The sequence below is a fragment of the Bos indicus x Bos taurus genome, chromosome 18 (assembly GCF_003369695.1).
Source record: "Bos indicus x Bos taurus breed Angus x Brahman F1 hybrid chromosome 18, Bos_hybrid_MaternalHap_v2.0, whole genome shotgun sequence".
NCBI lineage: Eukaryota > Metazoa > Chordata > Mammalia > Artiodactyla > Bovidae > Bos > Bos indicus x Bos taurus.
In genome coordinates, this window is record NC_040093.1 from 45,607,254 (window position 1) to 45,632,913 (window position 25,660).

A 25,660-nucleotide genomic window follows, 5' to 3' on the forward strand; every position below is an offset into this window, starting at 1 on the left:
GTATGTAATGATCATGATTAATGTTTGTTTATTGTTGTATCATTGTGTTTTCCTTCCAGTCTCAGTGTGATACTGGTTTAATTAAACTTGGGAGAGGGTGGGAGTGGGTTTGGGTGACAGTCTTCAGAACTTTATACAATAATGGAGTCTGCATTTGGTTGCACTTACATGTCGATTAAGATGAAGATGTCCTCATAAATGACTGATTCTGTTTGTTCTTTTAAAGGAAAGTCCATTCCCCATCCTTTATTGTGTAATTTACAGATAAATTTGTTGTGACTCAGACCAAAGGCTTTTATGTACAGAAATTGCGATGACAGTAGAAATTATGGTAATTGAAGAGTGTTCTATTTTAGGTTTTCCTCTGATCACATGAAATGATCATCAGCATCATTCCTGGCCATAATCGTGCCCCAGATTCCAAATTATTTTTTATTAGTTTGTTATCCAGTTTAACTGTTTGCTCAGGGAAGAGAAAGGCTGAGAGGGGAGAGCAAAATATTGTCATTGCTGGTTGATTGTCTTCTCTAAGGAAAAATTAGATAGGTGCAGTCGGGGCCACTAGTTTTTTTCATTTCCGGTGCACCCAAAATTACTTTGCCAAGGCTCCCGTTACATAATTTCCTCATTTCCTTTGGAAAAATCAGATGTATGTCCTAAATGGAAGCCATAGAGCTTTGAAATAAATTAATACATTTCTAAAAGTTTTAAAAGCTGAATTCACATATGCCTTAACATTTAAAGCAATTTACAGTTTCAAAACTGGGCTTCCCTGGCACCTCAGTAGTAAAAAAAAAAAAAAAAAAAAAAAAGCCCTCCTGCCAATGCAGGAGTTGTGCATTCAATCCTTGGGTCAGAAAGATCCCTGGAGAAGGAAATGGCAACCCACTCCAGTGTTCTTGCCCGGAAAGTCCTATGGACAGAGGAGCTTGGTGGGCTATAGTCCATTGGATAATAAAAGAGTCAGACACGACTTAGTGACTCAACGACAACCACAGTTTCAAAACACTTTATTTTTTTTTGTTTGTTTTTTTAATTTTATTTTATTTTTAAACTTTACATAATTGTATTAGTTTTGCCAAATATCAAAATGAATCCGCCACCAGTATACATGTGTTCCCCATCCTGAACCCTCCTCCCTCCTCCCTCCCCATCCCTCTGGGTCATCCCAGTGCACTAGCCCCAAGCATCCAGTATCGTGCATCGAACCTGGACTGGCATCTCGTTTCAAAAACACTTTAATATCTATTATCTCATTTTAGCATCGCATCCTTTGAAGAAAGTAGGATATGAAATTATTTAATGTAATATGTATATATATAGGATATATGTATACTTCCTATATTTTTCTGCAACTTGTTTTTTCCCTTCAATAATATGCTGAGGCTTTTATGTAAAAATTTCGTTTAATTGGAGACTTCTAGGTCTTCCGTGGTGGCTCAGACTGTAAAGAATCCACCTGCAATGTGGGAGACCTGGATTCAATCCCTGGGTTGGGAAGATCCCCTGGAGAAGGGAATGGCTACCCATTCCACTATTCTGGCCTGGAGAATTCCATGGACTGTATAGTCCATGGGGTTGCAAAGAGTCAGACACAACTGAGCGACTTTCACTTTCAGGATGCGTTCAGATTTCTCTTATTATAAACAATGCTGAATCAATATTCTGTTGGAAGGATATGTATACTTATGTGTATATATACATAAATACATATACACATTCATGCATGTATATGTGTGCATGTGTGCCCGTGTGTGTGTGTGTTTGTGTATGGGCTCCTATAAGCATTTAAGCATAGACTGTTTGGATCAGGATATAAATCAATTAAATTTTTGATACAGTCTATACACACTATGCAAAATATCTATAGGACTCATTTTCTCACTTCTTCCAACCTTAGAATCAACCTTCAAATTTTTACCAACTTTAAAGAAAAAAAATGGTATCACATCATTATTTAGTTTGTGTTTTCCCAATCAGTAGTGAGGAGTGAAGCATCTTTTTATATATTTATTAGTCACTCATATTTCTTCTTCAAACAATTGCCTGTTCACATTATGTACAAATGTTTCTTTTCTGCTGTTTTTCATCTTCATAATTATTTAAAGAACATTACATTAATATTAACTTCAACTGATTGCATACCATGCATCTCAGTCATTCAGTCTCTCATTTGAAGTTCCATTTTGTTTACAAGATCCTACTCAAGATTTCTGATTGGTGCTTTTTCCTTACTATGTAGTCAGATCAGGACTAGGGTTATATGAATGAAGAAAGGAAATTCAGAGAGAGGGGAATGCCTTACACCTATTTATTCTGTCTTTAAGTGGGAAAGCCAAGATTGGAGCCTCCATTTGTTAACCACCCTGTCCTCCTTCTCTGTGGATGCTGCCATGATGCTAAGTCTAGAGAGAAGGCATGAAGCACAGCTTTTGAATTTCAATTATCGCTCTGTCAGACTCCCTCAACCATCTTCACGTGTGCTTGAAGGATGTTTTCTGCCTATCTTTCAAAACAGCTCCAATCACACACCTGTGAAGCTTTACCAGATACCCTCAACTCAACCTCTGTCTTTTCTGTCAGTATCTGTTGGTAGAACGGGCTTCTAGGGCAGCGTCCGTGTCTGCTTTGTAAGGCAAATGTTTATGTCATAGTTCCCTCCTGCCCTGGAGAGTGAAATTTCATAAGTTAAGGACCTGTGGTAGATTAATTGCATTAGTTAAGTGATCTTCCTCTGTCCTGTATCCATGTCCTGGTGATGTGCTCTTCACATGAAGAGGTGAGGTCTATTCCCCCAACCTTTGAATCTAGAATCACTTTGCCGCTTGTCTTAAGAGGCCTTGTGTGGTTCTGCTCACACTCTTGGTACCCTATTATTGACACCATGTGAACAAACTCAGGGGACTTCCCAGGTTTCACTAGTGGTAAAGAACCCACCTACCAATGCAGGAGACATAAGGGACTTGGGTTCAATCCCTGGGTCAGGAAGAGCCCCTGGAGGAGGGCATGGCAACCAACTCTAGTATTTTTGCTGGGGAGAATCCCATGGACAGAGGAGCCTGGTAGGCTATGGTCCATAGGGTAGCAAAGAGTTGAACACCACTGAAGTGACTTAGCATGCATGCACACTCACACATAATTATTAGAATCAGCTCTAAGTACCTCCATTGAGAGAATTTTGCTAGTGATTTGCTTGTAGAAGGATGGGAAGCCACATGGAAAATTGTCCCAGGGGAGGACATCTCAGACAAGCCATAGGATTGAGTCTTCATCTAATCTATCAAGTGATAGCAGAAGTGAAGTGAAAATCACTCAGTTGTGTCCGATTCTTTGCAACCCCATGGACTGTATAGTCCATAGAATTCTCCAGGCCAGAATACTGGAGTGGGTAGCCTTTCCCTTCTCCAGGGGATCTTCCCAACACAGGGATTGAACCCAGGTCTCCCGCATTGCAGGTGGATTCTTTACCAACTGAGCCACAAGGCTCAGATATATGAGCAATTCCAGCTGCAGCCTGCTGAGTCCAAACTAGGCCAGAAGAAACTCCCAATCACCCCAGAGACGAATGAGCCAAGTAAATTTTTATTGTTTAAACCATTTGGGTGGCTTGTTACATAGAAAAGATGACTGATAACAAGCCTTTCAGCAGCAAAGTAAGCCTGGTCTTATTTGCATAAGGGTGCATAATTCCCATGTCTTCCTCATTTTAGAATCCTTGAAATATAGCCTAGCATGTTACATTGTACATGAGTCGCAAGTTCATTTCAATATTTCGGATCTACAAATATAGTTGTTCTTTGAATTCTCTTTCAATAAGGAGTTAAGTGAAATCTTTGACACTTGTTCACTTGTTTGTATGAGAATAATGGTTCTGTCACCCACCTTCAATATGGGGAGAGAGCGTCCCTACACTAACAAGCAACGCTTGGGCACCAGCAGGATGTCCCACAATTTAACTCAGTTCTGATGTTGTCTACCTGGAGACAGTGTCAGATCCCACAAGTTAAGGGCTCAGTCCTACAAAACTGGCCCCCGCACCCCCGCTTCAGATACCAATCACAAGCTCGGGTTGTTACCTGTGCTTCTGGCCCACTGGTTCTAGATTGGAGGGTCCAGTGATCCCCTCCTTGGACTGGATTAATTTACTAGAGTGACTCACAGCACTAAGGGAAACATTTTACTTACTAGATTATGGGTTTATTACAAAGGATAGTCAAGGATACAAATCAACAACAAGACACATAGGACGAGTTTCCAAACAAAAGAACTTCTATCTTTGGGACTTCCCTGGTGGTCCAGTGACTAAGACTCCATGCTCTCAACACAGGGGGCCCAGATACTGTCCCTGATCAGGGAATTAGATCCTACATGTTGCAACCAAGAATTCGAATGCTGCAAGTAAAGGTTTCGCATGTCCCAACAAAGTTCAAAGGTTTTGTGTGCCTCAACTAAGACCTAGCACAGCCAAATAATTTTTCTTTTAAAGTTCTGTCGTATTGGAGTTTGGGGCCACACACTGTGGCTGACTGAAGTGTTCTAATTCCCCAACCAGAATGCACTCTGAACCCGGTACATAACTCAGGAACAGCCAGATGGAAGTGATGTGCACAGCGCAAAGGGCGTGGGGTCTCCATACCCACCTCTAGGTGTCTCAGTCTCCCCAGATCTCCATGTGTTCATTAACCAAGAGACTCTCAATCCCTTCATTATGAGTTTTATGAACGTTTCATGACATAACCATGACTGATTAAATAATTGACTCTTGGTGATTTATTCAACCTCCAAGCCTCCTCCCCTCCCTGGAAATCAGGGATTACAAATTCCAACCCTCTGTTCCTAGTGTTTTAAAAAGTCACCTCATTTACATAAATCCAGTTGTGGTGGAAAGGGCTTGCTAAAAATAACATTTCACTTTTATGGCTCTGAAGCAATTTCAGAAACTGAGGACAGGAGACCAAATCCTGTCTCCTACTACTCTTCTGACTCAAGAAATTTCAAAGGTTTTGGGATCTGTGAGCAAAGATCTCTGGATTAAGACCAAAAATATGTGGAAAATATATTTTGGTCATCTGAATTAGCAAATATATGTTTCTTATAAATCACAATATTCAGAGAGTCATGTTTTTACTTTCACTTGAAATTTTTAACAGCTTGAGAAATCCTTTCAGATGCTCAATGGATTCATGTGACAGAATGGATTAAATTTCATTCCCAAGGTAGAGAAACCCAAGGGCTACTTAAGCTCATGGGTATCTTTTCTTAGTTCCCAATATGAATCTAAATCAGCAGTAGTACCTAACTGATTCTCCACTTTTCCAATTTTATTCTTCTCTGCCGATTTTGTTTTTGTTTTTGATTTGTCTATGGCCAATAAATTATTTCCCATTAATGACATCAGTGATTGGGAATTCGGTTTTGTGGTCAGACCATTTGGTGACTTCTGGGTATGGATTAATGGTTTATAGAGATCTAGTTTTCGTTGGGCGAGAGGTGACAGAATCTTGCTTGCTAGTCTTTGCTGTGTGTTCATCTATTATGAGATCAAATCAAATAAAAAGTTTGTACTGGGAAGGAGAATAGCTCCTCAATAGCCAGACTGATGAGCTTTTGTGTTCTGTGTTTTCTCCTTATCTGTGGGTGAAAATACACAATTGAAACTTCAAGATCTCTATGTGTCTATATGTCTGTAGTTTAGAAAGGACTTTACCCCTCAGTGTTTGAGTATGCAGAATTTTCACATCACCAGGAGATATTAATAAACTAGATTATAAAGGGTTTTAAAGGACTTCTGTTCTGATTCATTTGTGGAGATAAATATGCCTTGGTATGAATTAGATATCCTTAATATTCCCAGAATATAAGAAAATTTAATTCCAAAACTTTAAACACCCTATTTATATTGTTACAGAAACCAACTCAGAAATACTGTAATAATTGAAAGTCACATAATTGAGGTAAATCTTTGATAGACAAAACTACTTTAATAATTTTTGTTTAATGAAAACACTATATGTGCTCATTCATTACTGTCAGTTACGATACAAACATTTTTATTATGCAGCAGTGTGTTTTCCTAAACTTATACAGCTTTAGCGATCAAATAATGTATCGTTACTCCTATATAATGTTTCATGTGTGAGTGCTCAGTTGTGTCTGACTCTGTGTGACCCCATGGACTGTAGCCCGCCAGGCTCCTCTGTCCACTGGGATACTCCAAGCAAGAATACTAGAGTGAGTTGCCGTTTCCTCCTCCAGGAAATCTTCTCGACCCAGGGATCAAACTCCTGTATCCTGAATCTCTAGCATTGGCAAGTGGATTCTTTATTACTGAATCACCTGAGAAGCCCCCCATATAATGTTTAAGGCTATAAAAAATATAAATGTACATTGGTGTTTAACAAAATGGAATCACTTCTCATCTACTGTTTATGTCAGCAGTAATTATGTAATTATTTGTAATTATTTGTAGTATGTCAGCTTGATGATAATTTCCAATGTCTTAAGGTAACTAAAAACCTGGGCATGATGCTGAGTTAATTAATAAATAAACATTTGGCATGTGATCATTTCTAACTAACACATTACTAAAGCGTTGGTTACTAAGTATAATTTTAAGATTATGTATTTTCCATTTTGTTTTTATTTGCACAGACATGCTGCAAACTTGGCCTGGGTTAATAAATGTGTTTTTGCTACTTGAGGTAGTTGTGTAGGGGATGTGAGTGCCAGTTGAATATTAGTGTAACATTTTTCAATTAATCACCCTACAGTTTTCTCTGTGAAATGAAGGTAGTTACTTTGAGTTAAGTTTTAATTAATATAAATATTTGAAAGTGTAATGAAAGTGTTAGTCAGTCCTGTCTGACTCTTTGCAACCCCATGGACTGTAGCCAACCAGGCTACTCTGTCCATGGAATTCTCCATACAAGAATACTGGAGTGGGTAGTCATGCCCTTTTCCAGGGGATCTTCTTGATCCAGGTTCCATCCCTGGGTCTTCCAGATTGCAGTGAGATCCTTTACCATCTGTTCTACCAGGGAAGAGAGAGTATTTAAAAAAAAAAAAAAAAGGAGAGCCTATATTAAAAGTAATAGCAAAAAAGAATATAACTGTGAACATGTTTCTATTTCTCAAAGAAAAAAAGTTTTGTAGTAAAGTAGTGGTTTTCAGTTTTATTTGTTTTTGCCTTCAGATCTCTTTATACTGTTAGAACTTAGGCTCCCAAAGAGCTTTGATTTTTAAGTTATAACAACTGATATTTACCATATTAAAAATTAAAACTGATTCTATTTCCTGATTCATTTGACACTAGCAATCATGAATGCATTGCACGTGAATAACATCTTAATATTACTATGAAATTAGTTCTGACCTTACAGACCTAAAGTAAAGAAAGTGAAAGTGAAAGTTGCTCAGTTGTGTCTGACTTGAATACTGGAGTGGGTAGCCTTTCCCTTCTCCAGGGGATCTTCCCAACCCAGGGATCAAACCCAGATCTCCTGCATGGCAGGTGGATACTTTACCAGCTGAGCCACAAGGGAAGCCCAAGAATACTGGAGTGGGTAGCCTATCCCTTCTCCAGTGGATCTTCCTGACCCAGGAATTGAAGTGGGGTCTCCTGCACTGCAGGCAGATTCTTTACCAACTGAACTATCAGGGAAGCATAATGTAAAACAAAACTTGGAAAGTAAATTTTACTTATCTTGATTTACAGATAATACCTGAGTCTGAATAGCATGAAATATATTAAAATCTTGGCAAACGTTTGCACAATTTGATGGGTGCGTTTCCTTGGCTTACTGTCTTTATCTATATTAGGGGTTATTCTTTCATATGTAATCTACCTAGATAACAAAGATTCTGTATCCTACCAAATTATTTTCTTCACTTTATTCTGACTATTAAGTTCTTAGTTATGAAAACAAAGATTCCTCACGTTAAAAAGTTACAGGTTATTTACAATCATATCACCTTCTACGTTTACTTTTTAATGTTTGATCATCTCTGATTAAATGAGCAACCAAGCATTGTGTGTCAAACATCAGAGATACTAACTTAATCAAATGTCCAAATCTTCTTTGGCAGGATTTTTTATCATCACCTGCTCAAAAGCATACCCTAAACATTAAATCAAACTAAAAAAAAAAAAATTTAAGTTACCTTTTGCAAGCTAAGTTTCTCAGAAACTTACTTGGAAAATCACAAAGATTTGTTGTTTTTCCTAATAGAAGGAAAGTGCTAGAAATAATTAGGTTTATTTAAAACATTATTGTTGATACATTGTTTGGGAAGAATCACCATATCAGAAGAGATGCTCTTCCTCTACCACATTCAGTTTGTGTAAATCAAGTGTTACAAATACACAAATTTCAGAAGCTGTATACTGGGAATTTCCTAGAGATTTGTCAGGGCCCTCATTCTCCATGACACGTTTCTATTTATCATAGCCATGAAGATATCAGGTAAGAACAATACAGTATTTCAGTCATGATTTGGGTTATTATTTAAAATCTTTGCTTAGTTATCACCTCACTTTAAAAAAAAATTATTGTATATTTGCTTTACAATGTTCTGTTAGCTTCTGCTGCATAGCAAAGTGAATCAGCTAGAGGTATATATACATCCCCTCTTCTTTGGATCCCCTCCCCTCATTTAGGTCACCACAGAGCACTGAGTAGAGTTCCCTGAGTTATACAGTAGATTCTATTTTATACATGGTATCAGCAGTGTGGGGCTTCCCAGGTGGCACTAGGGGTAAAGAATCTGCCTGCCAATGCAGGAGACATAAGAGACTCGGGTTCAACCCCTGGGTCAGGAAGATCCCCTGGAGGAGGAAATGGCACCCCACTTCAGGATGCCATTGTTGCTGGGAGAAGCCCATGAATAGAGGAGCCTGGCAGGCTACAGTCCATAGGGTCAAAAAGAGTCGGACACTATTGAGCCTCTGAGCACTATAGCTCTACTATCAGCAGTGTATATATATTCAATCCCAATCTCCCAATTCTTCGCATCCTTTTTACCATTCTTGGTGTCTATATGTTTGTTTTCTGCTTCTGTGTCTCTGTTTCTGCTTTGCAGATAAGCTAATCTATACTATTTTTCTAGATTCCACATACAGAGTTAAGTAACTCAGGAAGAGGAAAATAAATATCACCTCACTTTTATTGAAACCTAGCATCTTCTAGGTAAGTGGGTTTTGATTGAGGATGCACTGCAAAGTTTTATAAAAATACTTTTCTTGCCCATATTCCAGACTTACTGATATTCGAGCTGTAGGTAAAAAGGCACAACAGAAGTCAGCAAATTGTTGAAGTTGTTTATGGGAGGAAATATGTTGCCTACATTGAGTGAATACAGAGGGAGAAGATTAATGGCAGGACTGTTCATGTGGACTTTACTCCAGCAAGGTGGTTATCAACAGACTATAACTGGACAAAGATCACAAAAAGATCCTTGAACATAAACACAAATCTCACTCAGTGGGAAAGGAAAAGGGCAAATCTAAGGAAGAAACAATTGAGAAGATTCAGGAATAAAGTAGTCTGGTACAGAACTTAAAAAACTGTTAAAATGGAAAAAAAAAAAAAAAAAAACCCTCTTAGTATGTTCTTACTTTATGCCTGGCGTATTCTTACTAATTTTTACTCAGGCACAATTACATGTATCTATTAATATATGTTGTAGCTCAAGATTTTTCCCTTTATGAAAAATCATACTTAGCCATTATGTAAGTCAGATGTAGCATTCACTGACTTCTTTGAGAATAGGCTGAATCACTTTCATGGCAGACTCTATTTTGCAATGACTTTATCACTTTGTTTTGCTTGGCACAGAAACAAACAAATTTCCTTGTCAGTTGCCTTATTCTTGTCATGAACTCTAACTGGATCTTTCATTTTTGGAAATTATTGGTGATAAATTAACTACAGGCATTTTAAGTTACCGGCATCTACCCACAGTTTGTCTTTAATACTTGCCGGAAGTCTCTGCCACTAGCCCCAGGCTAGAGCTCCTGTTCACTGAAGGACTTAACTAAAGAAGGACCATCTGAGTGCTTCTTGGAAAAGGACTATACCACTTACTTCAAACTACTGAAACTAGAAAAAAAAAAACAACTGGTGAGTGTTCTGACGTCATTGCTTAGATAACATTCAGACCATTCCAGTGGGCTGAGTCAGGATTTCCGGAACTCTTTTTATTTGAAAAGCACATGTTTTCATGAGATTGCTAACCCAAGACCCTGTGGAACAAGAAAGGACCAGATAAATCAATGAGGAAATTTTACGGGAGTGATTTGTTGTAATATTACAGATTCTATTTTACTGTTTTACTTTTTCTATATAAAAGGAAGCCCTTTTCCTTTCTTTCTCAAGCTATAGCCCATGACAATTTAGTAGGCTCTGTTTTTGGAAATGAAAATGAGACATTTCAATAATATTTTTCTTACTAATACCCCTTCTATAGGCAATCCCTATCAAATTATCAATTGCATTGTTCACAGAACTAGAATAAAAGTTTTTACCATTTCTGTGGAAACACTAATTCATCAATTCTTATTGAGTATCCTTACTTTTCATGGCAATTTAGCAATTTGCATAGACTGTGAATAAGATTGTCATTGTTTTATCAGGATGTGATTAGAAACATTAGTTACATAATCAAGCCCTTGCCTGGAATGTCATTTGAAATGTTGCTCATATAATCTGATATGGCCAATCACTTTTAAGGAAATAAGATTGACTCTCTGGAGCCAGTGCTTAGAGAACTCTTCTGGAAAAACTGTTGGCCTGGTAGGACTTACAGGGTCCCAGTTCTAAGGAAGGGCACTTCCTAGAGGCCAGGAACTTTGAGATATTTTGGAAAGAAGAATTCATAAAAATTTAAAAGTACTGGAGGTAAAATCTGGTAGAGTTTTTGAGCTTGTTTTCCTAGCCTCAGGATAACAAATAACAGAGGCTTTTAACTCCCAATCTAACATTTCATAGGAAAAGTTTCAGCAAAGCAAATTTAAGAAAACCTATGTGCTAAGTTGACTCATTGGAAAAGACCCTGATGCTGGGAGGGATTGGGGGCAGGAGGAGAAGGGGATGACAGAGGATGAGATGGCTGGATGGCATCACTGACTTAATGGACATGAGTTTGAGTGAACTCCAGGAGTTGGTGATGGACAGGGAAGCCTGGCATGCTGTGATTGATAGGGTCGCAAAGAGTCGGACACGACTGAGCAACTGAACTGAACTGAACTGAACTGACTGCTGTGCTAAGTTAACACTCTTGCTGCACCATATAAATAATGAGGCCAGAGCAAGAAGACCAGCCTTATTTTGTGACCAGCAATTGTCTTTCTCTGAGGGGAGACTGTCAGGAAATCAGCCAAAAAAAAAAAAAAAAGATGGAGAATGTCCATTGAAAACTATGCCTTATTTAGGGTTCAGAGTCCAGGTTTTTTGATTTTAGCTTTCACTGACTTTGAATGATAAGGTCTAGAGAATTAATGGTGATGCTACACCGTTCTGTGGGTGGAGGTACAATTCTTCCTTGCCATGGAAAAGGTGATTTTGCATCCAGTTTGCAAGTTCATTTCAATACCCCCAACCTGCCAATGTGGCTATTCTTTGGATTCTCCTTGGAATTAGTAGTGACATCTGCATTGTTCTCTCGTTTTGGTTAATGACTTCAGCAAAAATTTTGACATGTGTTCATTGAATATCTGTATGAAAGTCATGATTTTCCCTTCTTTGAAAAAAAGCCATCTTTTAACAATAAATAGTAAGCTATAATCATTCTGTTTGAAGTCTACACTGGGATGAGTATTTCTACCATGAAGGTTACGTGAGGATAAATTCCTTCTCTTTTGATCACCTTTATCTACACAGGATCCATTTTCCCGTCTTCTGAGAAGAGCAAAGCTACTTCTCCCCAGGATTTAGTTCCTGTGTTTCCCGTGGGGCTAGGCAAATTCACACTTGTAGGTGTGTGCAGAGACCAAAACCTGGCCAATCTGAGTGTCACATTCACCCTGTCTACTCCAGTTAGGTAAGGGTTGCTCATTTGACCCAAGCCAGACAAACCGGAGACAGTGAGACTCATTTCTAGAATTTTGGCTGAGAAGATAAACTTATTTTGCAGGATTTACTGAAAGAATGATCTATAAGCCTATAAATGTTCGTGACTCTCAGGTTGCTACATGGGAAAGCCCTGCCTGAAATAAGGCCACCCAGAGAAAGAAGTGGAGATTATTATTAAAAAGAGAGGTGTGGGGCGAGGTGGGGTGGGGGAGGAGGGGGGGGACAAGAGAGAGAGACAGAAAGCAGCCAAGTCCTAACCATTGTGTTTGAACTGATAAACTTGTTTCTGTCATTTGCAAAAGGAAGAGTCCTGATGAATGCATTTTTATGAAGTTACTCTGGGATTTAAGGTTTGCTTACTTAGAACCAAAGGTAGTCAGTCCATTTTCAAATTGACATTGTAACAAGAAGGCTATTATTATATTATTATTACTCTTTCAGTAACTGCTACACTCCTTCAAACCAAAATTCCAGAACAGACTCCTCCTGACTCTGACTTGCCTGGCTGACAGCTACTGGCCAACCCTTTGTAGCTGCAGTCAAATGTTGAATGGAGTGCAACTGCATACCGCAACCCTTGGAGGCTCACTCAGAGATGCTTTCCTGGCCAACATCCCACCCACACTCCACCACACTCACTTCATCAAAGTCCCAGCCATGGAAGGAAGGTTCTTGAGTCAAACCACGAGATCCCATGGCTATCATTCTAGCCACAGGATACATATCAACTTGGCCTGTTGCATGTTGGCTCCATGGGAAGATGGAGCAAGCCCCTTTAGAGCTGCTCAACAAAGGCAGTTTTACCCTGGGTTTTATTCCAAAGCTAAGTTCTAAATCAGAATCATGGAGTTATAAATACTTGATATTAATTCAGGCCTTCCTTAATTGCATGTAAAAATGTTTGGAAATTGTAAACAGGGTACATCAGGAGGACAACAGTATATTAAAGTATATGTGGAAGTCTGGATTACTAGGAATACATTATGACCAGTAAATATGACCGTTGAGTGTTGAAAAATGAGTCCCACTTATGTGCATTTGCAAAAAGAAAGGAAATAATATTTGACAGCATCTCCTATAATTTTATATGGGAGCAGATATTAATATAAGGCTTAACAGTTTGTATATTGTTTGCTTCTAAAGGAATTGTTGATCAGCTTAGGGATAACTGTATTCATTGAGTCATTTGACAAATAAGTTTAGACCTTTTGAGCTTAGGGACACATGTGTGTGATTCCATGTGTGTGTCTTGGGGTAGAGGAGTAAAATAGATACTGTTGTAAGCTTGTTATGTAAGTATTTTACACATAAGTTTTATTTCAAGGAGCATATTTTGACCTGTGGTATGTAGAGTTATACCAAAGTAATACCAAATTCAGTAAAGGGATTCTATTGTAATTAAAAATTACATCCTGAAAATTATAAAGCACATTTAAAATGAGAGATGAAGATTCTGATACATACATGTGTGTTCCCCAATCCTGCTAGAGCTGAAAGAATCTCCTAGGATTCTTGATAAAATATAAATGCATTTTGGGATATCTAACAGGCTTTTACAATCAGGAAAGTTTAGGAGACATTGCAAATGTGCCTACATATACAATATCATATATGTAAATATAATAAATGTGTTAATGTTTGTACATGCCTGTGTATGTATACATTCTTAGCTTTCTTTGCATAATGTTCATGCTCCCCTGCAAGACAGGATATCTGTCTTAAGATTGGTTACCTTACCTCACCAGCTTTTTGTGAAGACCACAATGTAGGTAAATTAAAGGCTTCTTCCTCCTTGCAATACTTCTGACTGTAAATACATCGTGTACTGATGACTGACATGTCTGTCTCCCCCCATAAGATTATGATATTGTTGATGGTAGAAGCATGTCATCTATCTTTTTTACTTTAAAGGATTTAAAGGAGGGTTGGCACAGAGCCTAAGCCCAACAATTTATAGACATATAATTCTACTAAAATGTCATTTGGAAGGTACCAAAAGAAGTGAAAGGTTCTTGAAAACCATTAAAGAGGGTTTAATCATTGAACTTCCCTGGTCCCTGATGGCTCAGAGTAAAGAATTTACCTAACAATGTAGGAACATAGGAGATGCAAGTTCTATCCCTGGGTCAGGAAGATCCCCTGGAGAAGGAAATGGCAACCCACTCCAGTATTCTTGCCTGGAAAAATCCCATGGATAGAGGAGCCTGGCAGGCAAAGTCCATAAGGTTGCAAAGAGTTGGACATTACTGAGGACACACGCATGCAAGCATGCTGCAGATCGGTGAATGTCTCAAGTCAGATAAAGGATGGTTCAGAATCCCCACTGATACCACTATTTGGTGAACTTGGGCAAGTTCAAGAATCTCTTGAGCACCAATCTCCCGCCTTGTATACAATGTGGCTATGTATAGTGCTAACCTCATAGGCGTGATGAGTGAATGAGGTGTGTAAATTTACATCACACTGATTGTCACGGAGAGTCCTCAGCAAATGTTAGTTTTCTCTATCATCATCAACTTTATCAGCTATTTTCATCCACTTTTTTCTTGAAAATACAACTTACCATGCATTTGATTGCTGACTCATTAACAATATATTGAACATGCGCTACAAACAAGGAATTGAACTCAGCCTAATAGGGGCTTGGGCAAAACACAAGGTGTGGTTCCTCCCTGGGAGCGAGGGGTGCTTCACAGCTAGTTCTTGAGTGAGTGGATTGTAGGGTGTGTTTGGGCAAGGGGTCATCTTAAAGATCAGAGACCAGAGTGGAGATGCTAATGGTTGAGAGCCCCCAAACTGCTTTACTGGAATCTTGGAGACAATCTGGGTCTCAGCAAGCAATTAATCAATATTAGAGCATTCTTGTTGCCAAACATCCAGATGAAGGAGGGGGCTGGTGATGTTTAAATTGCTCCCTATTCATCCACATGTCTGGTGTCATGTGGACTCAGCTGGAGCCAGTGACAGGTAAGGACTAAGCCATCTCTCCTCCTTGGTTCTCCTTCCACAGGGAAGCCAGCACCTCTTCCCATTGTGGCTGCCATTTGTGAATACTCTGGGGAGACAGGTATAGGATATAGGACCAGAGAGCATCATCAGCAGGATCCTCAGTGGACAGATGGGAAAACTGAGACCCAGGGTGGGGAAAGGAACTTTCCCTTGGATGTTCAAATAGGATTAAACTCAGATTTCCTTTATAGTAAAGGGATGACTTAAATCTCAGATATTTACTTTAAAACACATTAATAAACACTTACTAATAGTAGTAACAGGAATACCATACATTTATACTGATTGCCCTCAATCCTAAATGCACATAGGATCATCTTGAAAAACTTTAAAGGGATGTGGTATCACCCCAGACCAATTAAATGTGAATATTATGGGTGTCAAGGATGTTGGGCTATTTTCAGACGTTCCTCGGGCTATGCTGATGCAGTGAGGGTGTAAACCTAAGATTTTTGATGTGTGCCTATCCTTGAGGGCTTTCCTGGTGGCTCAGTGGTAAAGAATCCACCTGCCAGTGCAGGAGATGCAGGTTTGATCCCTGGGTCGGGAGGATCATCCCCTGGAGAAAGAAAAGGGCAACCCACTCCAGTATTCTTAGCTGGGGGATCCCATGGACAGAGGAACCTGGCGGGCTAAGTGTTCATGGGGTCGCAAAAGAATCGGACATGACAACAACAACCCGTCCTAGAACACAAGACCTTTGATTTAGGAAGTGGTACTGATGACCCTATCTGTAGAGCCGCAGCAGAGACGCAGACATAGAAGACAGACTCACAGACACAGCAGGGGGAGGAGAGGGAGGGATGAAGTGAAAGAGCAACATTGAAACATACACAATATGTTACATCCATTACATATATTACCATGTGTAAAATGGATGGCCAGTGGGAATCTGCTGCTTGATGCAGGGAGCTCAAACCGGTGCCCTGTGACAACCTAGGGGAGTGGGATGGGGTGGGTGGGAAGGAGGTTCAAGAGGGAGGGGACATAAGTATACCTATGGTTAATTCATGTTGACGTATGGCAGAAACTAACATAATATTGTAAAGCAGTTATCCTCCAGTTAAAAAAAAATTACAAAAAATTAAAAATCTGAAAAAATAGTCACTGCTTGCATCAAAAAAAAAAGAGGTCACATCTACTTTCAGGATATCCGTGCTTTTAGGGTACAGGGAAAACCTACAGAATGTGTGCAAATCTGCATTGTTACTCATTTTCCAAGACAAAGTCTCTCACTTTGGGACCATGCAGAATCTCTCCTTGTGACATGTTCTCAACTTCTAGCTCTTCCAGGCAAGAGTACTGGAGTGGGTTGCCACTGCCTTCTCCGACTTCTAGCTCAGTGGTTCCCAAACCTTAGCCCATATCAGAGAGACCCATATCAACTGGAGACTTTGTTAAACACAGATGACCGGGTCCCAACCCCAGAACTTCTGGTTCAGTGGGTGCCCAGGTAACATTGATGCTGCTGGGTTGGAGAGTCCATACCCTGAAGAACACTGGTCTAGTTCATGCTCACTGATAATAGCAGTAAGGGAGATGTCACTTATTTACAAAATTAAAAGAGTCAGATAAAAACACTGAAAGATTTAGGTTGGTCCTAAAGAATTTTTGATACTAAAATATCAACATAAGTAATCAGCAGTGACACTGTAAAAACTTCACCTCTGAAGTTTCTCTGAGATGACATTAAGTTCTACCTGTCTAACGGCATCATTGTCCATCTTCCTGCATCTTCTCTACTTGTCTCCTTGAAACAACTCACAAGGCTTGTCTGCTACTAACTAACCCTATTTCTAACCCTAACCCTAACCCTAACCCCACTCCTGCATATACTATCAGAAAGTTGCCATGCTTGTGGTGAAATGTATAGAGAAAATAATGAGTATAATTTAAAAAGGGGTGTATGGTTTTCCATAGTCAATATACAGCGTACTTTCAAATGAACTAGGTTCATATGGAAAATTCTCAGTGAATATCTGACATCAAAGAAAAAAATAATTAAATCTGTCTACAAATGTAAGCATGATCATAGCCTTGGTCTGCAGGATTTCTGTCTACAGGGCTGTCTTAAAACACAGTGAAATGAAATATTGCTGTCTAACTTATGGGGAAAAATATTTTAAATAAATAAATGTTTCCTTGAGTCTCAGCTTACAGCACAAGTGCAACTGATCCCTGGGTTGCCTGGTACTGAGGTTTATTGAATGCATAATGCTGCACTTTTGTTTGATATGATATTGTGAGAAAAGTTACAATCTCCCATTCAGAATAAAAAATTAAATGTTTTGGAAGGGGCAGGGAGATTTTGTGCCAAAGTATGTAGACATCTCCTGTGGAGGTGTTTTGGGTTCTGGATAGTTTTTCAACTAGATATGTATCGGTTTTAATTATAATGTTAAGTAGTTCTCCTGTTTTGACTAGGCATACTTACTATAAATAAATTTGATTCATCTACGAACTTGCACCCTGAATGGCATTTTACAATCCAAGACAAGAATTGTAATTCGGTTTGAATTATCATAATGTGTTGATCACCCTAAACATTTCCCAGGCAGGCAGACTCCTTTCTAAGTGAAGCATATGAACATTACTGCATAGTAATTTGACCCACTGGCCCAGGAAGATGTCCTTGAGGTTCAGGGGCTAACCCACTCAAGGTTGCAGACAGACTGCAGTCTTTGGTCCAGTACACCTGGCTTGAATATGGTTTGTGACCCTCACTGATCCAACCTTTGTCAAATCATACTGCTTCGGTGGGCCTCCTTCTCTCATTTGTTCACTGGGGATAACAATGCTCCCCTAGTAAGTGGTACAGGCCCCCTCCATGGAGGTGTGGCCTGTGTAATTAGGAAGGGCCTCATACTTAGTTTGGTGCTCTGCTAGTGCCATCTTAAAATTCTTAATTTTGACACAAGGGGTTCCATCTTTTTACTGTGTACTGAGCTGCACAAATTAGTTGGTCCTGACATGGTGTTTGGAGAAGGAAATGGCAACCCACTCCAGTGTTCTTGCCTGGAGAATCCCGGGGATTGGGGAGCCTGGTGGGCTGCCGTCTATGGGGTCGCACAGAGTCGGACACGACTGAAGCGACTTAGCAGCAGCAGCAGCAGCAGACATGGTGTTGATGGAGTTCATTGTGATAACAGATATCAGACCCATAGCACTCAGTAAATATTGGTCCTCCTGTTTTTAGGCTGTGAGATGAGCCCATGAACTGTCTGTGTCATCAGCTGTCAGAATAACATCATGCAGCCAACACGGTCTTTGCTGCCAACCCCACTTCTAACGGTTGGATTGCAAAATGAAGGTGCACCTTCCTTCAGAAGGTGTCTGGAGAATACTCATGGAAAGCAGCCTACTTGTAATCATATGTCCTTTTATTTCACTTAGAATGCTCCCTACACAAGTATTACCTTTTTCTTTTCTTTTCTTTTTTAATTTAAAAGAAGAAACAAAAAGACTATAGGATTAATAATTCTAATCAGAATTCTCAGATGGATAAATCATCTTGTAGAACCTTGATTTCTCAGTGTCAAAAAGGCCTTCAGCTTCCTCAAAGTGTTGCTGTACATTAGTTTTAGCCCCACTCGCCTTCAGTTTGTGTTGTTGTAAAGTTGCTAAATCGTATCCAACTCTTTGCTAACCCATGGACTGTAGCACACCAGGGTCCTCTGTCCTCTACTATCTCCTGGAGTCTGCTCAAATTCATATCCATTGAGTCAGTGATGATATCTAACCAACTCATACTCTGCTGCCCCCTTCTCCCTTTGCCTTCAGGCTTTCCCAGTATCAGGGGTCGTTTCCAAAGAATTGGCTCTGTGCATCAGGTGGCCGAAGTATCGGAGCTTCAGCTTCAGCAACAGTCTTTCCAATGAATAGTCAGGGTTGGTTTCCTTTAGGGTTGACTGGTTGGATCTCCTTGCTGTCCAAGGGACTCTCAAGAGTCTTCTCCAGCACCACAATTCGAAAGCATCAATTCTTTGGTGCTTAGTTTTCTTTATGATCCAACTCTCAGATCCATACATGACTACTGGAAAAGCAATAGCTTTGACTATAGGGAACATTGTAGGCAAAGTATTATCTCTGTTTTTTTAATATGCTGTCTAGGTTTGTCATAGCTTTTCTTCCAAGGAGCAAGCATCTTTTAATTTCATAGCTGCAGTCATCGTCCACATGATTTTGGAGCCCAAGAAAATAAAATCTGTCACTGTTTCCACTTTTTCCCTTCTAATTGCAATGAAATGATGGCACCAGAAGCTATGATCTTAGTTTTTTGAAGTTGACTTTCAAGCCAGCTTTTTCACTCTCCTCTTTAACCTTCATCAAGAGGCTCTTTAGTTCCTCTTCACTTTCTGCCATTATAGTGATCTCATCTGTATATCTGAGGTTGTTGATATTTCTCCTGGCAGTCTTGGTTCCAGCTTGTGATTCATCCAACCTGGCATTTCACATGATGCACTCTGCATATAAGTTAAATATGCAGGGTGGCAATATACAGCCTTGCACTCCTTTCCCACTTTTGAATCAGTCCGTTGGTCCATGTCTAGTTCTAAATGTTGCTTCTTGACCCACGTACAAGTGTCTTCACCACAACAAGGCTGTAATCCATGAAGGGGCTTCAGTTTACACCATGGTTCATAAAAGAATTCATACTGCAGCCATTTCTAGGTTGGAGCAGGTGTTTTCCTGTGAATCCAGGAAGGGAAGACTCTTGTATATCTTTGCGTTCTCTGCTTTCCTCTTCTGACTCTTAACTATATCTTTCACATGGATAAAAATCACTCTTGCTACTTATCCCACCTGAAATTTCAAAGGAAATTGGAAGGAACTAATCAAAGCCAAGTGCAACAAATTTGAAGGACTATTTTATTAGATTAAACCCTCATTGTAATAACGGATGCCATTCTCATCTATACAGAGATTCTGGTTGAGATTCTATATGTGGCAAAGAGGTGGGGAATTGGATAAGGGTAATATTTGTCCTGGAGGAAGTTTACTTAAAGGTCATGGAAATTCAGGCAAAGCAAAAGCCACCGTTTTAACCTGCCAGAGTTTCAGTGAGTAATTTTTTGGTATTGGGCCAAACCATTTGCAAGTGAGCAATACCATTTCCCCCACATTCTACAACCTTCAAGAATCTGAGAACTTGCAAGTCCTAAGAGTGTCCTACAGAGACCATTTTCTTCCATGGTTATTAAATGTATCAGTTGCACTCTCCACTTGCAAATTCATCTGCCATCATGCTTTTAGATTTGTCAGGGTTTAAATGGGTCTTAGGATCTGCAGTGTATCCTAGGATCAAATGAACTCCTACATTTTGATCCAATCCCCTTGCTTTTTCCATATCTTCCTGATTCAAGGAGGGGGCTCCAGGATTGCTGTTTAAATCAAGACATGCTCAGAGAGTTCCATCCATGGCCATACATGTCTGCACTGCACCTGCCGAGGACTATTATCTAATCTTTTCTGGGAAGTTTACACTCTCTCTAGTAAACCTCTTCATGTTTACCCAGAATGGTGTTTTATGGTGTAAGAGATACTTAGCCTCTGAGTGTTAAAGCCACTTTGCACCTGGCATTAAGAAGAGACTTTCAGGAAGGCAGGGCTTGATGAATTCACTGAATGCCTTTCCTGTGAAATTTCCTGAAATTAAACCTCAGAATTCTCCCACTCCCATCAAGCTTGAACAGTCATTTCTCAAAACACCGTAGAGCTTAGGTCCTAAATGCGAAGACTCCTCGGCACGGATTTAATTGCAGGCTGACAAAGACTGGGACTTCTTACAATGGCGCCACTAGATATCAGAGCTGAGGCATCGAACCATGGTGGGAAGGGAGTCTTCTCTTGATTCAAAATCTCATCACAGCGTTTGAGGAGTTGGGTTTTGATCCAGGCTTCAGGGAATCTGAGAAGACAGTACATTCTGTTAAAAGAGCTGGATCTTCAGAGTAAGGTCGCCGTTTCCATCTCAGCACCTACACTATTTTCATAATTAATCCCCCCACCCAGCTTCCCTGGGCTTAGGGAATGGGAGAGAGGGGAGGTCTTTGATGGATATCAACACCCCCAATCTAAGAAGCCTCAAAAAGAAAATACACTGAAGTTTTTACATGTCTGGATAGATCATGAATTCTAATTGTCAATGTTAGTCACTCAGTCGTGTCCAACTTTGCGACCCCATGGACTGTAGTTCTCCAGGCTCATTTGTTCATGGAATTCTCCAGGCAAGAATACTGGATTGGGGGGCTATTGCCTTCTTCAGAAGATCTTCCTGATTTAGGGATTGAACCTGGGTCTCCTGCCTTGCAGGCAGATTCTTTACTGTCTGAGCCATCAGGGAAGCCCAATGTGTGTGGAAAAAAACCACAAGGAATGGACAGACCCTAAAAAGCAGTAGTTCTTACACTTGGTTGCAAATTAGAACCCACTAAGGAAGTTTTAAACAATCTGATGCCAGTGATGCCAGGCAATTGATGTCAGAATCTCTGGGTAGGGACTTCGAACTCCCACCATCTAGGGAACTCACCTTATCTCTGCAACTAGGAGAGTCTCCAGCAAGAGAGTGGATTTAATGAAAATCCCCAATGCCTTTCCAAATCCTATTTTGCAATTTGGATAAATAAATAGAATTTATTTTTCAGAATTCTCCAGCTAAGCCCAGTGTGCCATCGAGAATGAGAACCTACAATACTCAGTGGGTTTGTCATGGGTGCTTCCTAAAGTGACTGTCCGAGAGGTACTCAGGGTGACACACAGCTCACAGAGAAGTGGGTTTCCCCCAAGCAGACCCCAGAAAGAAGGAACAAACTTTATGGTTTATGGTGACAGTTGGTGCTCTGTGACCTGGTGACCACAGAAACTGGGACTCCAGGAAAAGAATGTGAAGAAAGTATGAGGTTCCAGGAGACAGGGGGTCTTGCAGGGAATATCTATAAAATTAAGATCTGTAAATCACTGGGATTTGCAAGGGAGAGATGAGTAATTTAGGGATCATAAAGCATCCATCGTAAAATGGCCCCTGAACAACAACAAAAGAAAGCCAGAGAATAAAAATAAAGATGTTTGCAGTTCAGACTTCCACCATCCCTCTGCCTCTCTGTGTGCTAGAAGTCTGAAGCCTAAAAGAAAAGGAAAGAATAGAGGTTCGAGGAAAAAAATTATTCTGTTCTGTCCATTTGTTGAGTGCTTCATAGAAAGGCCAAATGAAAGCAAATGTTTTAAAAATATTATTTAATGAGTTAATGAATCTTAAAATAATGGATGGTCTTCCTTTTACTGAATGACAGTAGTAAGAAAAGACAGGTGCTTATTTTTAAACATAGCTGGCATTATAAAATGAATGGAAAGGATGATTTTTGCCCCATTCAGTTTGCAAAATAGGATTTGGAAAGGTATTGGGGATTTTCATCAAAAACCACTCTCTTGCTGGAGACTCACCCAGTCACAGAAATACGATGAGCTCTCTAGATGGTGGGAGTTCAAAAGCCATTTAGGGATGTGATTGGAAATGTCCATCTTTTCATGCCACAAAATAATGGCCCCTTCCATCATGTAATTGAATCGTGTTTCAGTCTCCTTATCTTTTCCTAAACCTCCAATCTGCTCACCTTCCTTCTAGAATCCCTTCAATTCTCCAGTCTCATCTCTGCAAAACAGAAAGGAAAAAAGTGTGATCATGAGATTGGCATTCTGTTCAAGGTCTTAGAAACAAAATGAATGCCTAAAAAATAAATTAAAGACTTGAAATGCAATGTGTTCCCATTTCTTTCTCACTCCTGGCCTGCTGAGAGGACCAGTTTTCCTTCAAGCCTCCACAATTCTTGGCTTTTTGAGTCCTTCATCTCTAAGGACAGTGCTTCCTGTTTCCAAAGGCAGAGGCTGTTGGATTCTGAATGACCTAGGGGACCATGGGGACCAGTATGTCACTCGCAAGGCTCTAAGTGTTAGTTTTTCCGTCATGTCTCACTCTTTGCGACCCCATGGACTATAGTCTACCAGCTTCCTCTGTCCATGGAGTTCTCCAGGCAGGAGTACTGGAGTGGGTTGCCATTTCCTTCTTCAGGGAATTTTCCCGACCCAGGGATTGAACCTGTGTCTCCTATGTCTCTGGCATTGCAGATGGCTTCTTTACCATCAGAGCTATCAGGAAAGCCTCGAGGCTCTAAGGGAAAATCCTATTGCTTGTTCACTCCAAGAAATTCAGCTCAAGACGCAGTTCCATGCTGTGGCATCGCACTATCCTCCCCCACTGCATTACTCTACGCATCCTGAGAATAGCTCCTTTTGCCTTCTCTTAATTTGGGAAGAAGAAAAATAAAATAAAACCCACAGTATTGTCTTCTAACATTAAATAAATCCTTTAAAAAAAACACCATCTATTTAAAAGGTGTTTATAAATCTATGTCCCCAAACTGAATTCCTTGCACAAGCCCTGGAACTCTAAACCTCTGTGTGGCTGGAATCTGGGGCAATTACACCTAAGGGCCAGACCTGCGGTAATGCCCCAAATTACTTTCTGGAGGGAGTGGCCGGGGGCGGGGGGTGGTTTCCCATTATTTTAAAAGAAAGACTTCAAACCAAATGTTTCTCTCTTTATTGATCTGCTTTCATCTCCTTTCATTGCATTTCCTGTTTGGCTTTTTCCTCCTCCTTTTTATTTTTTCCACCCTGGTGGTGAACACCCTCAAATTGGTGATTGAAGACCTTGAAGGTGCTGTTTACAAAGGCTATTAATGCCCCCGTCCTCATTTCCTGGTTTACTGCCAATAAGCCTGACACAAAGCCCTCCTTGGCAGACACTAAAATATTGGTGAGGCCCCACTGAGCTTCTCAGTTTGCAGATAGTAGAGGATTGCAGAGGAAAGGCGCCTTCTCTTCTCTGTGGCTGGCTAGGAAGGCTCCCTTTGTAACTATTTAAAGAGAGATTTTAGAAAAGCTGAATGATTCAGCTGGAAGAGACTTCACAGATCTTTGGGGTCCAGAGATTCTTGACCTGAAATCTACTCATCTTGACAAGACTTGGGAATGAGATTCAAGGGGCCAGGGAACCCTTGGCATCATATGCAAACACTACATGAATGTGTTCTCAGGTACTCTTTTCTGGGGAGAGATTCTATGGCCTAAAAAAAACTTAAGAATCACTGATGGTTCCCCTCTCTTTTACAGATATGGAAACAGGTAGAAATCAACTGAAATCATTTTTCCCCGTTTTTAACATAATGTCATGCATATTATCTATTTTGTTGTCATAAATTGACCCATATTGCATCATTACCTCTGTTGAGAGGCCTTGATTTTCTTGCCTCTAAGAAAATGAGGTTGTCTTTGATCAGAGCTTTTCAATTCTTGAGGGAAAAAAAAAGACTAGGTTGAGGGCCAGCCCTCAGAGTCTAGGATCAGCCAGACCTGGTTCAGACCCAGACCAATCACTTATGGGCACTGAAACCTTTGGTAAGTCTATTAACCTTTTAAGTCATGTGTTTCTTCATTAACTTAATGACATGAATAATAGTCCCCACCTTATTAGGTTATCTTAAGAATTAAATGAGATAACGTGTGACTGCCTAACACAAAGCATTCAATAAATGTTAACCACTTTCTAAATGAAAGTTGTGTCATGGTGACTAAGATGAGCTTCCCACGGTGGCGCCAGTGGTTAAGAAAGCACATTCCTATGCAGAAGGGATAAAGACTAGGGTTCAATCCCAGGGTCGGGAAGATCCCCTGGAGAAGGACATGGCAACCCACTCCAGTATTCTTGGAAAATCCAATGGGCAGAGGAGCCTGGTGGGCTACAGTCCATAGGCTGCGCAGAGTTGGACTGAGCAGGCTTGTCAGACACAGAGCAACTTAGCACACACACATACTTCCATGGATACAACCAGATTCTGAAAAAAAAGTCCAAAAAGAATTCCAGGAAAAGAAATCTAATTGTGCATAGAAACACCTCACTTATTCAGGTTTTACCAGAAATAGCAGATCAAGCAAGGTATGCCGAAATTGGCTCGGTGTTGTGGGTGATTCCTGCTGTGGCTACCTCTGCGAGCCCTCCCTCCCTGAAAAACAGAGCCGATGTTAAAGTCAGTCTGTGAATGTGATGTAACAGTAGAAAGAAATTCGATTCTGCTTTAGCTGACAGTTTTTGAAGGTAAGCCATTCAACAACCTTGGTATATCAATATCAGAAATAATTAACTTCTTCTACAGTGTGCATTAGGGTAAGCCAGTATTACTGTCATCATCATCATCATTATCATTTCAACTGTTATCACATGATTTGAGAATCACTCTACATGATTATCTTTGAGGTTCTCTTTTATTTCTAACTATGTCTTTTTAACATTTAAAAATGGTTTATATTAAAAAATTCAAAACGGTTACACTGAAATTTTTTAGATTAAGGAAGAACAATAAAACATATAATACATCCATGTATTCCTCAACCCAACTTGAAAAGTAGATCAGGAGTACATGTGACTGGTGTGATCAGTTGGTCAAAATGATCAACTGGTGTGCTCAGTTGGTCAAATGGTGAAGTACATTTGACTGCAATGGTCTCCCACACTGCAGGCGGACTCTTTA

General features: G+C 40.0%; 1 long non-coding RNA gene across 3 annotated transcripts in view; it reads left to right on the forward strand.

Moving 5' to 3' along the window:
• Positions 1–25,660, forward strand: part of LOC113875277 — a 90,720-nt gene that overhangs the window by 11,558 nt on the left and 53,502 nt on the right. The window contains exon 1 of one of the 3 annotated variants that reach the window (XR_003506218.1): positions 9,954–10,118. The exons of the other annotated variants lie outside the window; for them this stretch is intronic. This is a non-coding gene — a long non-coding RNA (uncharacterized LOC113875277). Of the gene's footprint in view, positions 1–9,953; positions 10,119–25,660 lie in introns of those variants that run through there. 3 annotated transcript variants of the gene reach the window in all.